This window comes from Macaca fascicularis, chromosome 16, assembly GCF_037993035.2.
Source record: "Macaca fascicularis isolate 582-1 chromosome 16, T2T-MFA8v1.1".
NCBI classification, from domain to species: Eukaryota; Metazoa; Chordata; class Mammalia; order Primates; family Cercopithecidae; genus Macaca; species Macaca fascicularis.
The window spans coordinates 45,874,360-45,894,589 of record NC_088390.1 but is presented as its reverse complement, the minus strand read 5'-3'; positions in this window follow the sequence as shown (position 1 = coordinate 45,894,589).

The window sequence follows — 20,230 nt, the reverse complement described above, 5'->3', positions numbered from 1 at the left end:
TCCAGACAGAAAATCAATATACAAACAGCATTCAGTGAAATACTAGCAAGCTGAATTTAATAGCACATTAAAAGGATCATACACTATGATCAAGAGGAATTTATCCCTGGAATACAAAGACAGTTTGACATATACAAAACAATAAGTGAAGTACACCACATTAACAAACAAAGGATAAAAAATGTATGATGATTTTATTATATGCAGAAAAAACATCTGACAAAATTCAATATCCTTTCATGATTAAAAACTCTCAACAAATGAGTTATAAAGGAATGTACCTCAACATAATAAAAGTCATATATGACAGCCCACATCTAACATCATATTCAACAGAGAAAATCTGAAAACTGTTCCTCTAAAAACAGGAACAACACAAGTGTGCCCACTCTCACCACTTCTATTCAAAATAGTACTGGCGGTGTTTGCCAAAGCAATTAGGCAAGAAGAATAGATAAAAGAAATTCAAATTGGAAAGAAAGAAGTTAAATTGTATGTTTGCAGGTTATATGATCTTATGTAGTGAAAATCCTAAATACTGTTAGAACTAATACACATCTTCATTAAAGTTGCAGGTTGAGTGTCAACATGTCACCACAAGTGGGAAATTCTACATCTAACCTCGTGTGATTGGTCATAATGAAAATGCGGGCACACAACACACAGTTTATTCAGCATCCCCAAGGGGGAAACCACCCCAGCTCCCTGCAGCTGTGATATATCTTTTCTGCACATGTCCAGATTTCCCCATGTAAGCACATCCACCAAGGGTTAGAAAATGGCACAACCCATTTAAAAACCCATTCTTAAAATGCAGGCCAGATGCACCAATTTCAGGCCCCACATGGAGCCAATACCTATGTGCTTTACTTACTGTGGGATTTCTTTTGGCTTATTCTCTGCTCTGTGGTGTAAAGATATTATTGAAAATGTCGAAAAGGCCTACAGATACTCCTGTGGGTAACAGTGGTGAGAAGAAGAGGATGCAGTTATCTTTATCTATAGCACAGAAAATCAAGCTGTTGGAGAAGCTGGACAGCAGTATAAGTATGAAATGTCTTACAGAAGAGTATGGTGTTGGAATGACCACCATATATGACCTGAAGAAACAGAAGGATAAACTGTTGAAGTTCTATGCTGAAAGCAATGAACAGAAGTTAATAAAAAAAAACAAAACAGAAAAACAGTCTCGGTGCAGTGGCTCATGCCTATGATCCCAGTACTTTGGGAGGCCAGGGCAGGCAGATTGCTTGAGCTCAGGAGTTCAAGACCACCTGGATCACAAGGCAAAATCCCATCTCTACAAAAAAATTTTAAAAATCAGCCAGGCATGGTGGCTCATTCGTGTAATCCCAGCACTTTGGGAGGCCAAGGTGGGTGGATCACTAGAGCTCAGGAGTTCAAGACCAGTCTGGTCAACATGGTGAAACCCCATCTCCACTAAAAACACAAAACTTAGCTGGGTGTGGTGGCATGTGCCTATAATCCCAGCTACTTGGGAAGCTGAGGCACGAAAACCACTTGAACCTGGGAGGGGAAGGTTGCAGTGAGCCATGATCTCACCACTGCACTCCAGCCTGGGTGACAGAGCAAGACTCTGTCTGAAAAAACAAAGAAACATGTGTGGTAACATGTGCTTATAGTGCCAGCTACTCAGGAGGCTGAAGTGGGAAGATCGCTTGGGCTGGAGAGGTGGAGGTTGCAGTGAGCCGAGATTAAGCTACTGCATTCCAGCCTGGGTGATATAGACACTGTCTCAAAACAAAACAACAACAACAGCAACAAAAAGAAAAACAGTGCATAAAGTTTATACTGAAGATCTCAGTAATGTATTGAAAGAATGGGTTCAAAAGTGTTGCAGTAAATACTGGATACAGATCATGAAACAAGCAAAGATCTATCACAGTGAACTGAAAATTGAAGGGAACTGTGAATGTTCAACAGGCTGGTTTCAGAAATTTAAGAAAAGATAGCACTAAATTTTTAAAGATTTGTGGTGATAAAGCATCTGCTGATCATGAAGTAGCAAAGAAATTCATTGACAAGTTTGCCCGAGTCATCACTAATAAAAATCTGATGCCAAAACTAGTCTATAATGCTGATGAAACTTCACTGTTTTGGCATTTTTGCTCCAGAAAGACACTGACTACAGTTGATGAGACAGTAATTAAGGATGCCAAGGATAGACTGGGCATGGTGGCTCATGCCTGTAATCCTAGCATTTTGGGAGGCCAAGGCAGGCAGATCACTTGAGGTCGGGAGTTTGAGAATAGCCTGGCCAACATGGTGAAACTGTATCTCTACTAAAAATACAGAAAAAATAGTAGGACGTGGTGGCACACGCCTATAGTCCCAGCTACTGGGGAGGCTGAGGCACAAGAATTGCTTGAAGCTGGGTGGTAGAGGTTGGCAGTGAGCCGGGATCATGCCATTGCACTCTAGCCTGGGCAACAGAGCAAGACTCTGTCTCAAAAAAAAAAAAAAAAAAAAAAAAAAAAAGATGCCAAGGATAGAGTAACCCTACTGGGATGTGCTAATGTAGCAAGCATCTATAAGTATAAACTTGCTGTGATTGGCAAAAGCTTGCATCCTCACTGTTATTAAGGAGGAGATCTCTTTTTTTTTTTTTTGAGACAGAGTATCGCTGGCCGCCCAGGCTGGAGTGCAGTGGCGTGATCTGGGTTCACTGCAAGCTCCGCTTCCCAGGTTCACACCATTCTCCTGCCTCAGCCTCCCAAGTAGCTGGGACTACAGGTGCCTGCCACCACGTCAGGCTAATTTTTTGTATTTTTAGTAGAGATGAGGTTTCACCGTGTTAGCCAGGATGGTCTCGATCTCCTGACCTTGTGATCCGCCCGCCTTGGCCTCCCAAAGTGCTGGGATTACAGGCGTGAGCCACAACGCCTGGCCAAGGAGGAGATCTCTTACCAGTCTGCTACTATGCTAACAAAAATCATGGATCATCAGGGACATCTTTTATGATTGGTTTCACAAACATTTTGTACCAGTGGCTAGTGCTCACTGCAGGGAAGCTGGAATGCATGATGATGTAAGACTTTGTTATTCCTTGATTATTGTTCTGCTCATTCTCCGGCTGAAATTCTCATACACAAAAAATAATGTTTATGCCATGTACTTTCCCCCAGATGTGACTTCATTAATTCAATGTGACCAGGGTATCCTTAGGTCAATGAAAAGTAGATGTAAAAACACTTCATTGAACAGAATGCTAGCAGCAGTGAACAGAGGCATGAGTGCAGAAGGTTTTCAAAAGGAGGTGACTTGAAGGATGCCACATATACTGTTGCCAGTGCTTGGAACACAGTAACTGAAGACAGTTGTGCATGCCTGGTGTGACCTCTGGCCTTTGACTATGTTAAGTGATGATGATGAACAAGGTGGTGACTTTGAAGAATTGTGTATCAAGTGAGAAGGAATTGGTGTCAAGTGAGAACAAAATGATATCTGACCTTCTTTCATGTGCAAAAAATATACCTTCAGAGTCTGCCAATGAGTTAGAAGAACCAGATATCAAAGGGGTTTTTGACATTGATAATAGGGCTCCATTTGTTTACTCATTGGCTGATGGTGAAATAGCCAAATGGCTCCAAATGAAAGTGATCATGATAATAGTGGCAATGAAGATGACATTGTTAACATTTTTTGCAGGAAAAATGTCTATAGATGGCCTGATGAAAATGTATGATGGGCTTATTGAAGGACTAAAGCAGCATACATTCATAACAGAACAAGAAATCATGTTCTTTTATAAAATCAAAAAGACACTTTGAAGACAAAAATCTGTTGTTGGCTGGGTGTGGCGGCTCATGCCTCTAATCCCAGCACTTTGGGAGGCCAAAGCAGGAGGATTGCTTGAGCCAAGAGTTCGAGACTGGCCTGGGTAACATGCTGAGACTCTGTTGAATAAGAAATAATTTTAAAAATTAGCAGGTCATGGTGTTGTGTGCCTGTAATCTCAGCTACTTGGGAGGCCGAGGCGGGAGGATTGCTTGAGCCCAGGAGGTCAAGGCTGCATTGAGCCATGTTCACACCACTGCCTTTCAACCTGGGCGACACAGTAGTGAGACCCTGTCCCAAAAAAAAAAAAGAAAAAAAGTATGTCATACTTTTACTGTTAAGTACTCATGTGTGAATAAATGTAAGAAAATGATTGTTTAATTAGCAGCATATAAATTCTGATTCAGGCATGATGGCAATGCCAAACAACCACAGATTGTCCACATTGGTGGCAGAGATCGTGGCACCTTTGCTTTCTGATGGTTCAGTGTACACAAACTTTGTTTCATGCATAAAATTATTTAAAACATTGTATAAAATTACCTTCAGGCTATGTGTATAAGGTATATACAAAACATAAACAAATTGTGTGTTTAGACTTGGGTTCCATTCCCAAGATACCTCATCATATATATGCAAATATTCCAAGCTTTTAAAAAAAATCCAAAATGTGCGGCCAGGCGTAGTGGCTCACATCTGTAATCCCAGCACTTTGGGAGGCCGAGGCGGGTGGATCACGAGGTCAGGAGTTCAAGATCAGCCTGGCCAACATGGTGAAACCCCGTCTCTACTAAAAATATGAAAATTAGCCAGGCATGGTGGTGGGTGCCTGTAATCCCAGCTACTCCAAAGGCTGAGGCAGAGAATTGCTTGAACCTGGGAGGTGGAGGTTGCAGTGAGCCGAGATGGCACGACTGCACTCCAGCCTGGGCAACAGAGCAAGACTCCAAATCAAAAAAAAAAAAAAAATCAAAAATACTTCTGGTCCTGAGCATTTCAGATAAGGGACACTCAACTTGTATTTAAAAAAAAAAAAAAAAAAAAAAAAAAAAGATAAGTGTTGGTGAGTGTGTGAAGAAAAGGGAACCCTATGTATACTGTTGGTGGGGATATAAATTGGTATGGCCATTATGGAAAATAGTATGAAAGTTTCTCAAAAAATTAAAATAGAAGTACCATATAATCCAGCAATCCCACTTCTAGGTACTTGTCCAGAGGAATCGAAATCAAGGTCTTGAAAAGTTACCTGCACTCCTATTTTCAGTGCAGTATTATTCAAAATAGCAACGATATGAAAATAACCTAAATGTCCATCGGCAATAAATGAATAAGGCTGGGTGCGGTGGCTCACTCCTGTAATCCCAGCACTTTGGGAGGCCGAGGCCGGTGGATCACTTAAAGTCAGGAGTTCGAGACCAGCCTGGCCAACATGGTGAAATCCCATCTCTACTAAAAATACAAAAATTAGCTGGGCATGGTGGTGGACGCCTATAATCCTAGCTACTCGGGAGGCTGAGGCAGGAGAATCACTTGAACTCAGGAGGCAGAGGTTGCAGGGAGCCGAGATTGTACCACTGTACTCCAGCCTGGGTGGTAGAGTGAGAATCAGTCTCAAAACAAAAATAAAAAATGAAAAAAATAATGAATGAATAAAGAAAATGTGGTGCATACATATACAAGGAAATATTATCCTACCTTAAAAAAGAAAAAAAAAATCTTATCATTTGCAACAACCTGGATAGGCCTGAAGGACATTATGCTAAGTGAAATAGGCCAGACACAGAAACACAAATCTGTAAGATCTCACTTGTATGTGGGATATAAAATAGTCAAACTCATAGAAACAAAGAAGAGAATGATAGTTACCAGGGGCTCGGGGAAGGGGAAGAGAAGAAGATGTTGGTCAAAGGGTGCAAAGTTTCAGTTATGCAAGATGAATGAGTTCTGGAGATTTAATATAAAGCCTGATGACTCTAGGTAACAGTACTGTACCATATGCTTGAAATTTGCTAAGAAGGTAGATCCCAAGTTTTCTCACCATGCATATGAAAAGTAACTATGTGAGGTGACGGATATGTCAGTGGTCTTTATGGCAGTGATTATTTCACAATGTATATCGAATCAAGTGGTACACCTTAAAATATACAATAAAAAGGATAAAATGATGCTCTCAAAATAGACAAATAAATACTTTTTAGAAAGAAAGCACAGGTAGGGATAAAATGCCTACACTAATCCATTGAGCAAATTTAGCTTTTTTTAAAAAAAAATTATCATCATCATAAATAAATGAAGTTTTTAAGCTCTAAAAACATATTTTGCCAGGTAATCTTTCCCTCTTTACATTTAAAAAAATATTTTTAAATTGTGAAATGAAACAGATCTAGAAAAGAAAAGTCAGCCATCGGATTTTCTGATAAGGCCATTTGATTAACTACTGAGCATCCTCTGTGCTTATTTCAGCATTAGTGTCAGGTTTTTATAATTTTTCAGGGTTTTCTTTTTTCTTTCTAATTAATGCTTAGTCCATTATGTACTCTTGCCTATTTGTGAGAGCAAAGAGTTAGAACAACCTAAATATCAAATAATTTATGGGTTACTTAAATAAATTATGACCATTTACTGAACTGTATGTATGGAGTGATCCAAGCTTTATAAAAATTAAAGACACCTCGGGAGGGATCCACAGCAAGGTGTGACCAGTGGTTGTCTCTGAGAGTGTAGGGTGTGGTTGTTCTTCTTTGGCTTATGTTTTTCTTTGGCTCATTTGTGAATTTTTCTGTAACAAGTATACATTGCTATTGTAATAAGAAAAATAGAAATAAGAACAATAATGATAAATAATAGCTAACATTAAACACCATATACCAGTGCACCAAATGTTTGATATAAATCACTTATTGAATGCAGCAACATAATGTAGACACTATTACTTACTTTTAAAAATAAACTCTTAATTTTAGAATAGATTTATAGAAAAGCTGCAAAAACAGCACATAGACTTCCCATATTCTGCCTCACACCCAGTTTCTTCTATTGTTAACATCTTACATTAATATGGTATGTTTGTGTATTAGTCCATTCTCACGCTGCTATGAAGAAATATGTGAGACTGGGTCATTTATAAAGTGAAGAAGTTTAATTGACTTACAGTTCTGCATAGTTGGGAAGGCCTCAGGAGACTTACAAGCATGGTGGAAGGCACCTCTTCACAGGGCGGCAGGAGAGAGAATGAGTATAAGCAGGGGAAATACCAGATCCTTATAAAACCATCAGATCTCGTGAGACTTGATCATTATCATGAGAAGAGTATGGAGAAAACTGCCCCCATGATTCAATTACCTCCACCTGTTCCCTCCCACAACACATGGGAATTCAAGATGAGATTTGGGTGGGGATACAGCCAAACCATATCAGTTTCTTACAACTAACATCCACGCTTCTTTCAGACTTGCTTAACTTTTTTTACTGAATGTCCTTTTTCTGTTCTAGGATTCCATCCAGGAGACCACATTGCATTTCATTATCATGTCTCCGTAGGCTCTTCTTGGCTGTGCCAGTTTCTCAGACATTCCTTGCGCTTGATGTCTTGAACAGTTTTAGGAAGTGCTGTCAGGCATTTGGTGGAATGTTCCTTGATTGGGGTTCGTTTGGTATTTTTCTTATGATTAGGCTGAAGTTATGGGTTTGGGGGAGGAAGGCCAGAGAAGTGGGATGTCCTTCTCATCAATCATATCGAAGACATGTTATGACTTCTCACTAATGATGCTAGCCTTGGTCACCAGAGTGAGGTAGTGTTTGCTAACTTTCCACTGTAAAGGGATTCCTTTTGCCCCTTTCCATACTGTAGTAGCTGGAAGGAAATCACTGGCACAGCCCACGCTTCAGGAGTGGGGAGTTACACTCCACATTCTTGAGCAGGGAGTATCTATATCAATATTTGGAATTCTTCTTCACAGATTTGTCTATTCTCTCTCATTGATTAACTTATTTTACTCAATCGTTTATTTGTGTCAGTATAACTCCTGGATCTTTGTGTTATATGTTGGGTTATAATTCAGTAGTATGTTATGTATTTTGTTGCTGGAATTGTTCCAGCTTTGGCTACTGGGAGCTCTTTTAGTGGGCTCCTGCATTCCTTTGGCCCCATCATTATGATTCACCTGTAAATGAGAAAACTGAAGTAGAGAAAAGCTGAATAACAGCCCAAGGGTCACACTGCTAGTCAGTGAGTGTCTGTTTCTAAGTTCTGGGCAGCAAGTATGACCTCTGTACTCCAATGCCTCCTCTAAAAAAATTACACACCTGTAGTCCCAGCTACTCAGGAGGCTGAGGCAGGAGAATCGCTTGAACCCAGGAGCTGGAGGTGGCATTGAGCCGAGATTTTGCCACTGCACTCCAGTCTGGATGACAGTGAGACTCCGTCTCAAAAAACATTACAACAAAAATTTTTTTAAAAAAAATTTCAATTAAAAATTACACACACACACACACACGAACACACACACACGGGTGCTTTTGGGACTTTCAAATCTTTCTAATTTATCTTTTTTGTTTTTTTAATGGCATCTCGCTCTGTTGCCCAGGCTGGAGTGCAGTGGTGTGGCCTTGGCTCACTGCAACCTCGACCTCCTAGGCTCCAGTGATCCTTCTATCTCAGCTATTCCAGGCTGGGACTACAGGCGCATAACACCACACCCAGCTAATTAAAAAAAAAAATTTTTCTTTTTTAGAAATGGGGTCTTGCTATGTTGTCTAGTCTGGACTCAAACTCCTGGGCTCAAGTGATCCTCCCACCTTAGCCTCCCAAAGTGTTGGGATTACAGGTGTGAACCATGGTGCCAACCTCAACCTGCTTTTGGCCAAATACACGGAGCCCACCTGCTCCAGCACATCATTCCCTGCGCTAACCTCCAGGCATGAGGCCTGGGTGCACATCCAGACTCAGGCAGGCCTCCTGCTCCCTCTGTCTGAGAGCTACAAAGGAAAGCAGCGCCGGCAAATGGGAGTCTCCACGTGCTGCCTGGCACTGTCTTGCCAGCCAGTCCGTTTCTGTGCTCCAGGCACACCAGTTGTCTGCAGGTCACCGTAACTAGAGAGCACGCACTCCCAGTGTTCCACTCTACAGTCTCTCGGCCCAGCCCTACCCTCTCCCAACCTGCCAGCCCAGCTGGGGTCCTCCTAAGTCAGCATACACAGCGGGGACTCCACAAGTTGCTGCTGCCCAGCCTTAGTGCTTTCCACAACCCTGTCCCATCCTTCCTCTCCCTAACCCTCACAATAACCCTGTTTAGAACATGTGCTCAATGGACAGAGGAGAAAACTGAGGCACAGAGGCTAAATGGCCAGGTTAGAGGTGGAGTTGGACAGAGCTGACCCCACGCCTCTCCCTCTAAATCCAGTGCTCCTTCCCACCCTCTTGCTGCATCCGGTCTCTGCTCTCATCTCCCCAGTGGGAGACGCTTACTCAAGACACCCCCTGCCCCTTGCCAGGCTTGGGTTGGTACCTGAGGTACCTCTTCAAAGGTAGTCATCTGCCATCAAAAAAGGAAGTAGCAGAGAGCTGAGGGGTTCCAAGCCTCCACCCTCTGACAATAGTGTCACAGACAGGACCAAAAGTAGATATGAAGTATGAGGAAAAAATCAAGGCTGGGCTGACACCCTGGGGTGCACAGGCACAGCCCCAGAAAGCCAAGAGCAAGGTTTCCCAAACTTGCCACTACTGACATTTGGGGCCTGAGAATTCCACATTGTGGGGGCAGCCATGTGCATTGTAGGATAGTCAGCAGCATTCCTGGCCTCTACCCACTAGATGTGGTGACAGGTTGTGAAAACCAAATATGTCCCCAAACATTGCCAGATGTCCCTTGGGGTCCAAAATTGCCCCTGTTTAAGAACACCTGGCCTCACATTTCCAGGACAGAGTCTACTTTAGCTGCATTCTTTTCAAGAAATGTATTCAATATGTAACTGATTTGACTTGGATACCTTTAAAGGACTTTACACATCGATCAGTTCACAAATTATTTATCAGGTCTGCTGTCCTGATTTAGGATTTTAAAATACGATCCCAAGGCATATGCTCAAATAGAAGACAGCTACCCTCTTCCAGGTGGGGAAGAACAGCTGAGGCCTGAACTCTTGCCCTCTGCCCAAAGGCCTGGCATGCTGGGGACGCCTAAGTCAGTGCCCAACCAGCCTTAGGGAGGGGTCTAGTGGCTGACCCCAAGGTACCAGGTGATCTCTGGCTGAGACACAGACCTTCTCTCAATGTCTCTGCCCACTGTCCACATATGCCTTCCCCATTCCAGGGCTTGGCCCATGAAAACAAAATGGGTGCCCAAAGAGTAGCAGGTGCATGGTGACCTCGGCTCCTGAGGCCTGAGTGAGCAGAGGGCAGAACTTCCCCCACGCACCCCCACACCCACCATTCTCAACATGGGGGATGTGTTCGCCAGGGGTACTGGGTTAGCGTTGAGTTTTCAGGCCAGAGGAGCAGAAACACCATCTATGCAAAGGATCGGTACTTTGCCCAAGTTGCAGAAGTTTTTAATAAGTCTTTATTCTTCTGAAAGATGGTGGGATGGAGAGGGTGGGAGAGCTGTTTTCTGTTTCTCCCAAGATGGACGCAAAGTCAGGAGCTTCTCCTGAAGGAGAGTTTTAGACAGGGCCACTGCTGGCAGCCAGGGCGTGAGGTTCTAGGAGTGGAGAACACGAAGTTGGTGAATCCTCATTGGCCATGGGCAGGGAGGAAGCTGCGCGGCCCTTCTCACTCCCTCCTAGTTCAAGTCCTCTGGCTGTGGAATGAAGATCCAGCCGAGCACGTTCAGACGCAGTAGGTCAGGATAGAGCTCAGATGACTTTAATGCTTTTAATCAATGCCCTGGGCAGTTTGGAAACACTGAGGAGGCAAATTCATGTTCTTTGCTCTCAACATGTCCTTCTCATCCAGCTCCCCTCTCTCTTTGAGAACTTGGCAAGCTCCGCTGCAGTCCCAGGCCCCCTGAGGGCACAGCTGGGTCATGGACCACCCAGTGCCAACCAGATGCCTGCACTGAAAGCTTACTCAATACATATTTGTTGGAAAACAAATTGTAAAGTAGACCTCTCTACGTGCAAGATGCATATCCTTTCAAAAATTTTTTTTTTTTTTTTTTTGAGACGGAGTCTCGCCCTGTCGCCCAGGCTGGAGTGCAGTGGCGCGATCTCGGCTCACTGCAAGCTCCGCCTCCCGGGTTCACGCCATTCTCCTGCCTCAGCCTCCCGAGTAGCTGGGACTACAGGCGCCCACAACCGCGCCCGGCTAATTTTTTGTATTTTTAGTAGAGACGGGGTTTCACCGTGGTCTCGATCTTTTGACCTTGTGATCCGCCCGCCTTGGCCTCCCAAAGTGCTGGGATTACAGGCGTGAGCCACCGCGCCCGGCCCCTTTCAAAATTTTTTACAGCAGTTTTGGCTTGACCACAAAATTGAGAGAAAGGTATTTGTCTCTTCATACAAATTTGTTCATTCATAAGAGGTTTTCCCATATTCCCTCTGCCCCCCAACACATGCACAGCCTCCCCCATTTTCAATATCCCCAATCAGAGGGGTACATTTGTTACGTTCATGTCCTATTTTAATTTTAATTTTATTATCTTTATTTATTTTTTTATTTCACTCTGTCACCCAGGCTGGAGTACAGTGCAGCTGCTCACTGCAACCTCTGCATCCTGGGTTCAAGTGATTCTCCTGCCGCAGCCTCCCGAATAGCTGAGATTACAGGTAGCCACCACTACTCCTGGCTAGTTTTGTATTTATAGTGGAGATGGGGTTTCACCATATTGGCCAGGCTGGTCTCAAACGCCTGACCTCAGGTCATCTGTCCACCTCAGCCTCCCAAAAAGTGCTGGGATTACAGGTGTGAGCCACTGCGCCCAGCCCCTATATTTTTAAAGTTGGGACAAAATACACATATACAACATAAAATTTCCCATTTAAACCATTTTAGGTGTACAGTTTAGTGGCATTAAGTACACTCACATTGTTATGCAACTATCACCACAATCTGTTTCTGAAACTTCTTATCATTCCAAACAGAAACTCTGTACTCATTAAGCAATAACTCCTCATTCCCCTCTCCTCCCAGCCCCTGGTAACCTCTACTCTCCTTTCTGTTTCCATGACTTTTCCTACTGTAGATATTTCAGCCAAGTGCAATCATACAATATTTGTCCATTTGTGTCTAGCTTATTTCACTTTAGCATCATGATTTCAAGTTTTCTCTATATTTTATAGCACGTATATACAATATAGAGCAAATAGCATGTATCAGAACTTCACTCATTTGTATGGCTGAATAATATTCCATTGAATGTATGCACCACATTATGTACCACATTCATCTGTTAATGGACATTGAGATTGTATTCAACTTTCAGCTACTGTGGATAAGGCTGCAATATACACTGGTGTACAAGTATCTGCTAGAGTGTCCGTTTTCAATTCCTTTGGGTGTATACCTAAGAGTGCAATTGCTGGACCATGTGGTAACTCTATGTTTAGCTTTGTGGAGAACCACCATACTGTTTTCCACAGAAACTTCACCATTTTACATTTTCAACAGAATGTACATGAGTTCCAATTGCTCCACATCCAGGGCTGGTGTGGTGGCTCACACCTGTAACCCTAGCATGTTGCAAGGCTGAGGCAAGAGGGTCACTTGTGTTCAGGAGTTTGAGATCAGCCTGGGCAACACAGTGAGACCTTGTCTACAAAAAATCAAAAATTAGCCAGGAGTGGTAGTGCACACCTATAAAGCCAGCTACCTGGGAGGCTGAAGCAGAGGGTCACTTGAGTCCAGGAGATTATGCCTATAGTGAGGTATAATAGTGCCACTGCCCTCCTGCCTGGGCGACAGAGTGAGACCTTGTCTCAAAAAAAAAAAAAAAAAAAAAAAAAATCCTTCACATTCTTGCCAATTTGTTTGGACTTTCTTTCCTCCTTCTCTTCTCTTCCCTCCCTTTCCCTCTTCCTTCCTTCCTTCTTCCCTCCCTCCCTCTCTCTCGTCTTTCTCTTTCTTTCTTCTTTCTAGTACAGATGGTGGTCTCACTATTTTGCCCAGGCTAGATTATAAATCCTGGGCTTAAGTGATTTTCCCTCCTCAGCCTCCCAAGTAGATTGGATGACAGTTGTGTGCCTCCATTTCTGGCTTGCTCTCTCTCTTTTTAAATTCCAGCCATCCTGGTGAGTGTGGAGTGATATCTCGTGGTTTTGATTTGCAGTTCCTTGATGACTAATGATGTTGAGCATCTTTTCATATTTTTACTGGTCACTTATATATCCTCTTTGGAAAAAGTGTCTATTTAAGGTCCTTTGCCCGTTTTGTAATTGAGTTATTTGTCTTTTTGTTGTTAAGTTGTAGAAATGATATATTTTTGATATTAAATTCTTATCCAATATATTATTTACAAATCCTTTTTTTTTCCATTCTGTGAGTTGTGTTTCTACTTTCTTGATAGTGTCTTTTGGTGTACAAAAGTAATTTGATTTTGTGAAGTTCAATTTATCTATTTTTTCTTTTGTCATCTATGCTTTTAAAGTTATATTTTTTAAACTATTGCCAAATTCAAGGTCATGAAGATTTCCCCCTGTGATTTCTTCTAAGAGTTTTATAGCTTTAGCTCTTAAGTTTAGGTCTTTGATGCATTTGGGGGTTAATCTTGTATATCATGTAAGGTAAGGGTTCAACTTCATTCTTTTGCATGTGGACATCCAGTTTTTCCCACACCATTTGTTGAAAAGACTGTCCTTCCCTCACTGAATGGTCTTGGCACCCTTGCCAAAAATCAAACCTTGTTTGGATTGATGATTCAGTATGACACCTGGAGTCAATGACCAGAGACCCTTTCAACCACGGAGATCTGGTAAAGGATCTTGTCTGAGAGTGCGGCCAACCCCTCCTCCCAAGCAGTCCTCTCTGTGGCAGTTGCTGCAAGGGGTGCTGGGAATGATATGGCTATCAACAGGAATCTACTTCTTCAAGGGATGTTTTAGCTCAGCACTTTAAAAGGAGGCAGGGTGGTTTTCTGGGAAGAGATGACAGACGTGCGTTTGAATCCTGACTGTGTCTCTAGCTCTATGGTACTGGAAGTTACCTTATCTCTCCAAGCCTCATCTGTGCAATGGGAAAGTCATATAGCTGGTCACATCCAATCAGTCTGCCCTGTTCCTGCTCCGGTGGCATTAATCCTCACAGCTCTGTCTCATCCTCTTGCTGCAGGAGTAGGCACATGACCTGGCCTGGCCAAATATGGTTGTCTTTGTCCTGTGCCCTGAGTAGATATTGGACCCTCATGGGAATAAACCAGTCCCCCGAGATAGTTTGCTCTGTGCACAGAAAGCAGTCTTCCTCTTCCCCTGGGAATAATGGTTCTAAAAACCATCTGAGCCTAGGCTGCCCTAGTCATTTTTTCCTGCTGCTTGGGTAGGATGTACCTGAGAGCTGAGCCAATAGAGAGGGAAGTCCGGCTAAGAGCTGGAGCCAATAAGAGCCCAGGCTTATTTGACTCCCTGGAACAAGCTATGCCTGAAGTCTACTCCTGCTTTTATCAATTATGTAAAGTAATACATTCCCTTTTCAGCTTAAGCTAATTTGAGTTGGGCTTTTGTCAGTAGGAGCTAAAAGAGCCCTGACCAGTATATATTTCTCCAGAGCAGTTGTGTGGATTAAGAGAAATGAGGCCAGGCGCAGTGGCTTATGGCTGTAATCCCAGCACTTTGGGAGGCCCAGGCAGGAAGATTGCTTAAGCCGAAGAGTTCGAGACTAACCTGGGAAACATGGCAAAAGCCCAGTCTCTACAAAAAAAAAAAAAAAAAAAAAAAAGCTGGGCATAGTGGCATGTGCCGGTAGTCCCAGCTATTTGGGAGGCTGAGGTGGGAGGATCACCTGAGCCCAGGAGGTTGAAGCTGTGATGAGCTGTGATCATGCCACTGCACTCCAGTCTGGATGACTGAGTGAGACCCTGTCTCAAAGAAAAAAAGAGAGAGAGAGAGATTGCGAAGTACTTGGCAGTCAGCATGCATTTTGAGAGAGAGAGAGAGACCAGCAAGCCTGGTTTTTTGGTGTAGCCACAACTGACAACAGTGGCAAAGGAGAATGAGTTGTTTGTATGGGTGGAGGAGGGAGGTGGGCATATGATCCCAGGGGGCCAATCTGAGTGTTTCCCTGTGATTGTTCTAAGTAGAAAAGCAGAGTCATTTCCTTTCCTTTTAAGCCACTAAGCTGGATTTCTGTAACCCACAGCTGCCTGTAGCCAAGCTCCCTGTGGTAGAAGAGTGAAGAAGCCCATCTGTGGTAGGAGAGAGTGATGCCAACACACAGAGAAAAGAAATGAGAGAGAAAGCAGGCAGACAGAGACAGCGAGCATTCTGAAGGCCGGCTGCCCCTCCCCTGCACCTCCCGGGTCCTGTGCTTGCCAATAAACTGCCCTTTTTCTTCAGCTTGAGTTTGGATTTCTGTCCTTATGACTGAAGGATTCCTGACTAATATGTCCAGAGGCCAGCTGAGGTGAAGCCATAAAAGACCCACTGGATCGGCTGGACAGCCAGGACTGTGACCCTCACGCCTGGCATGGGGAAAGGCCAGCATCCTTCCCTGCTGAGCAGCTCTCACATCTGGGTCTCCAAGGCAGACTGAGACCTGGATGGGGACAGACAGGGCTGACGCAGGGCACTGACACACTTGAATACCCTCTCCAGTTGCCGCCCTTCAAATCCTTTCACTCAGCGATGGCACTGTCTACAGTGTCCCAACAAATAGACAGAACTGTCATGACGACTACGCGGCTAACTAACCTGTTACCCCACCTCTTGCCTAGTTTGAGGGAGGAGGCCCAGTTCTTCTTCTCTGCTGGTCTGATGAGGGCGAGAGCATAGGTGGTCCTGAACCCCCATGGCCGACTCAATAGGTAAAGAAATGTCCAGGCAGGAGGCTTCGGTGACACACAGTTTACCTCCCTGTGGCCTCAGTAACACTTGGTCCATTTCCATGGGATCTCACCATGCTATGCCCTGTGTACCCAGCTTGGCACCCTACATTTCTTCACTCATGTTACTCAACAAACATTGATTGAACACCTATATGTGCCAGGCAATGTTCTAGGAGCAATGTTAGAACAATGAACAAAGCTCCATTCTAGTGAGGGGAAGCAATAAACAAAATAAGTAAGTAAAATAGTCTCAGCACGTCCAATATCAACAAGCAAAGAGAGGGAGGAAGGGAGTGAGAGGGTGAAAATAGGCTCCTGTTTTACATCAGATGGCCAATGATGGCCTCTCCAAGAAAGAAGTCAGGGACTAAGGACGAGTGTGTCTGGCACATTCAAGAAATGGCAAGGAATTGCTGGTGGGAGGGTACCATGGTACAGGCACTTTGATAAACAGTTTGGTGGTTCCTCAAAAAGTTAGCTTTAGCTGCTGGTGGGGAAAAAAGTGAGAGTTATCATTTGATCCAGCAATTCCACTCCTAGACATACCCAAGAGAAACGAAGACGTATGTTCACACAAAGACTTGAACATCAATGTTCAGAGCAACATTATTCACAATAGTCAAAAGTGAAAACAATCTAAATGCCCATCAACTGACGGTGAATAAATAAAACATGGTATCGCCATGTAATGGAATAGGATTCAGCCGTAAAAGGATGAAAACATCAGTATGTGCTACAGCATGGGTAAGCCTTGAAAACATTAGGCTAAGTGGAAGAAGCCAGTCACAAAAAAACACGGACTATATGATTCCATTGATACAAAATGTCCAGAGTGGGCAAATCCACAGAGACAGAGAGTGGATTGGTGGTTGTCAAGGGCTGGGGAGTGACAGTGGTGACTGTTGCATGATCTGGTAAATATAGTAAAAACCAATTAATTGTATCCTTTAATAATACATTTTATGCAAATAATATCTCAAAAAAAATTTTTTTTTGAGACGGAGTTTCACTCTTGTTGCACAGGCTGGAGTTCAATAGTGCAATCTCGGCTCACTGCAGCCTCCACCTCCCAGGTTAAAGTGATTCTCCTTCCTCAGCCTCCTGCGTAGCTGGGATTACAGGCACATACCACCATGCCAGCTAATTTTTGTATTTTTAGTAGAGACGGGGTTTCATCATATTGGTCAGGCTGGTCTCGAATTTCTGATCTCAGGTGATCCACCTGCCTTGTCCTCTCAAAGTGCTGGGATTACAGGCATGAGCCACCGCTCCCGGCCTCCATTTTTAAAAAGAAAAAATGGCAAGGAGTCCAGAGCATGTGAGAGAAAGAGGGAGGATGCGCCGCACATGACACTGTGGCCATTGCTCAACACATACTTGTTGCAGTGATGTGAAAGCAAGAAGCGTTAACCCCTTCTAAACCTCTGTCTTTCCACCCTGGGGAAGAGACCTCTGACTCCCAAAGGGGTGAGAGTCGGCGAGGGCAGCTCCCTGTGGGCTTGGCAGGTTCTGGTGTCTGAGCAGATGGGGACTGTCATACAAATCCCTCCTATGTCAGGGGAAAGATCAGTGACACATAGGAGAAGGGGACACCTGAACCAAGATGACCAAGACCAAGACTGGTGACTTAGAAGAAACAACACTAACCTCCATGTTCCCTTTCCCTGGGCCAACCCTTCCTTTTTCCCCCACTGATAGAACCTGTCCTGGATTCTCTGAACCTCAGTTTTCCTGCCTGTGAATGGGAGAGAAGGGAAATTATCCCTCAGTCCTGGCCCAGAGCCTGATGGATGAAGAAGAGGCAGGGCCCTTGTGTGAAAGGCATGGGAGGTGGGGCGGGGGGGACATCTGTGCCTCTGCAATGGTGCCCCTGGGACCCAGGCCAGAATCTGGTCCCCCACCCTGGCTCAGATGGAAGCTGCAAGCACAGCACCTGGAAAGGCAGGGCATTAAGTCAGATGGGCCCCTCTCTCCCAGCAAGGTCCCCAAGGAGGAGCCCTGGGACAGGTAAGTTTCTATCAGTGAGACAGGAGCATGAGGAAGTCTTGGAACACAGGCGCTGTCTGGGTTAGTTGTCCTATGTGAGGGCTTAGAGGACACAGAACGCTGTCCATTCCTCCCACTCTGGGTGGCGATCAGGGCAGCCATATTTCCTCCTGCCCTTTGCAGAATAAGTAGACGAGTCTATTTTAGAGATGAGGAAAGTGGAGGCCCAACGAGCCAAATCCCCAGAACTAAAGGTGCAGCTGGGATTTGAAACCAGGCCTCTCTGGCTGCACAGTCCGTGTTCTCATTCATTTCCCTCAATGTTATTCCCTGGCAGCAGGACCTAGCTAGAAATGAGAGTGGAGGCACAGGGCGCGGGCCCAGCGCCCGGGAGGCGGCAGTCAGGCAGGCTGGGAAACCCTGGCTGGCGGCAAGAGGGCGAGGGGCTGCAGGCCTGAACCCAAGCAAGCCCCGGACTCCTGGTTTGAACGACTCCAGATCCCCACCTAGTGGTAGGAGGGAGCCACTGCTCGCACAGCGCAGGCAGTCCACAGATGATGACATTAATCCAGCCGGGTCACCAGCAACCATCCTGCGGCAAGAAGCGCCCCTCCCGGGGCTGCACTTCCCTGGGAGAGGGAGGAGGTGTCACCAGTGCGCGTGCGCACGGAGGCTCATTGGCCTCAGGATTTCGTCGCCGTTCGTCTGCAGACACCCAACATGCAGGCCTGTCGAGCACCCCTCTAGTCTAAACCCCCGGGTTTAGGGCACATTCAGGCAGGGGGGTCTCCTTGGCCCGCGCCTGGCCTCCAGGGCGGGAAGGGGGCTTCTCTCTGGCAGGCCCAACCCTGGCCGCCGCACTGGGTTGAGGGGAATTTCCCCACTCGCAGAGCGCCCCCAGACCCCATCCTCAACCGCCCTTAGGGTTCCCCAAAGGAACGGGAACCATCACTCACTGGTCCAGGCTCCTGGCCGGCCCCACTGTGAACCACCGTGAGCAGGTGCTGGTATCCCCACTCTGCAGCAGTGATGGAGGAGGGGTAAAGTAGCTTGCCCAAGTCCACACATTGGTTGACTACCGACAGGAAACAGGGTGTGCATGGGCATCCAACTCAGGAGGGAGAAGGCAGAGGAGCAGCTCCCTGAAGAAGGAGCCAGTGTGCTGAGTGTTTCAGCGGAAGGCAGGAAGAGCACTCCAAGCCCAGGGAAAAGCATGTGCACATGCGCAGGAGGCCGAGGCAAGGCCAGCAAGATTAGCCTAGAGGTGGGTAGTGAGGGTGGAGTCCTGGGGAAGAGGGCGAGTAGGCAGGACTCACACAGGCCCCACTGCCAGGCTGAGGAGGCTGGGCTTGACCCCAAGAGCAAGGGAAAGCTTTGGGAGGCTTTAACCAGGGCAGTGACTTCATCTCAGCTGCATTTCAGGAAGGCCTTCTGCTCCACAGGAAAGACTGGGGGGCAAACATGCTAGGAGCTTCCCCAAGGGACTCAGATGGAGAGGTCTGCCCTGGCCATGGGGGACAAGGTTGTTGCTCCAGAGGCCAGAAGTTTCCAGAACTTAGGGAGCAGAGAATCCCTGGCACAGCTGGAGAGCAGGGTTTGAGGGCTTGGGAGTGTCTGTGGATGGCCTGGAACTTTCTCCTGCAGAGGCAAGTCCTCAGGCAAGACACACACACACTCTCTGGGCCTTAGTTCCCCAGGAGACACAGGAGGCCCAGTTGGGGAGACCTGAAGCCCTCCAGAGCTCTCTGCAGGGGACTGAAGTGTACTTGGAGGAGGGGCCTCTGGCCCAGGACCTGGGGGTGGGGGCTATCCTGGAGGGACCAGGTGCTCTTCATTCACTCATCCAGCAAGGGCTTTCTGCATGCCTGCCATGTGTTACACACATACACATGCACCTACCACACAGACACACACACACGAACACACAGAGACATGCCCATGTGAAGATGCTTGGTGCGGTAGTTTCCTTGAAGAAACCAGGCCAGTTGCCAGCTCCCCAACCTCTCTAAGGCTCTGCCGCTCCTCTCTGCCTCCAGTTTGCTGGGGCTGAGCCTTTTCCCACCCCACCCCTATACACCGCTCTGTCTTCTCTTGGGAGGGGATATATTCCTTGGATGTCTCTATCTTCTGCCAGATCATTGGCTCCCTCAATGGGGGTGCTGGTGTCTGTTTCACTCATTGCTGGGTCTCCCAGCCTAGTAGGGGTACGTCTGTGGGGATGGCAAGGTGACCTACTGGGTGACTTGCTCAGAACTGAGGGGTCTTCCAGAATTCAGGACGCCAGTACTCAAACCCAAACTGTCATGGGCAACAGGGACAGTTATGGGCAGGCAAAGCATGGAAGTGTGTGGACAGACCCCCGAGAAGGAAATAAATAAGACCCAAAGTGGGAGCAGGATGAACTGGCTAGCCAGTCCAGGGCTAAATGAAAACCAGTCCCAGGACAGTCCGCCACAGGGCTGAGCCAAATGCCAGGG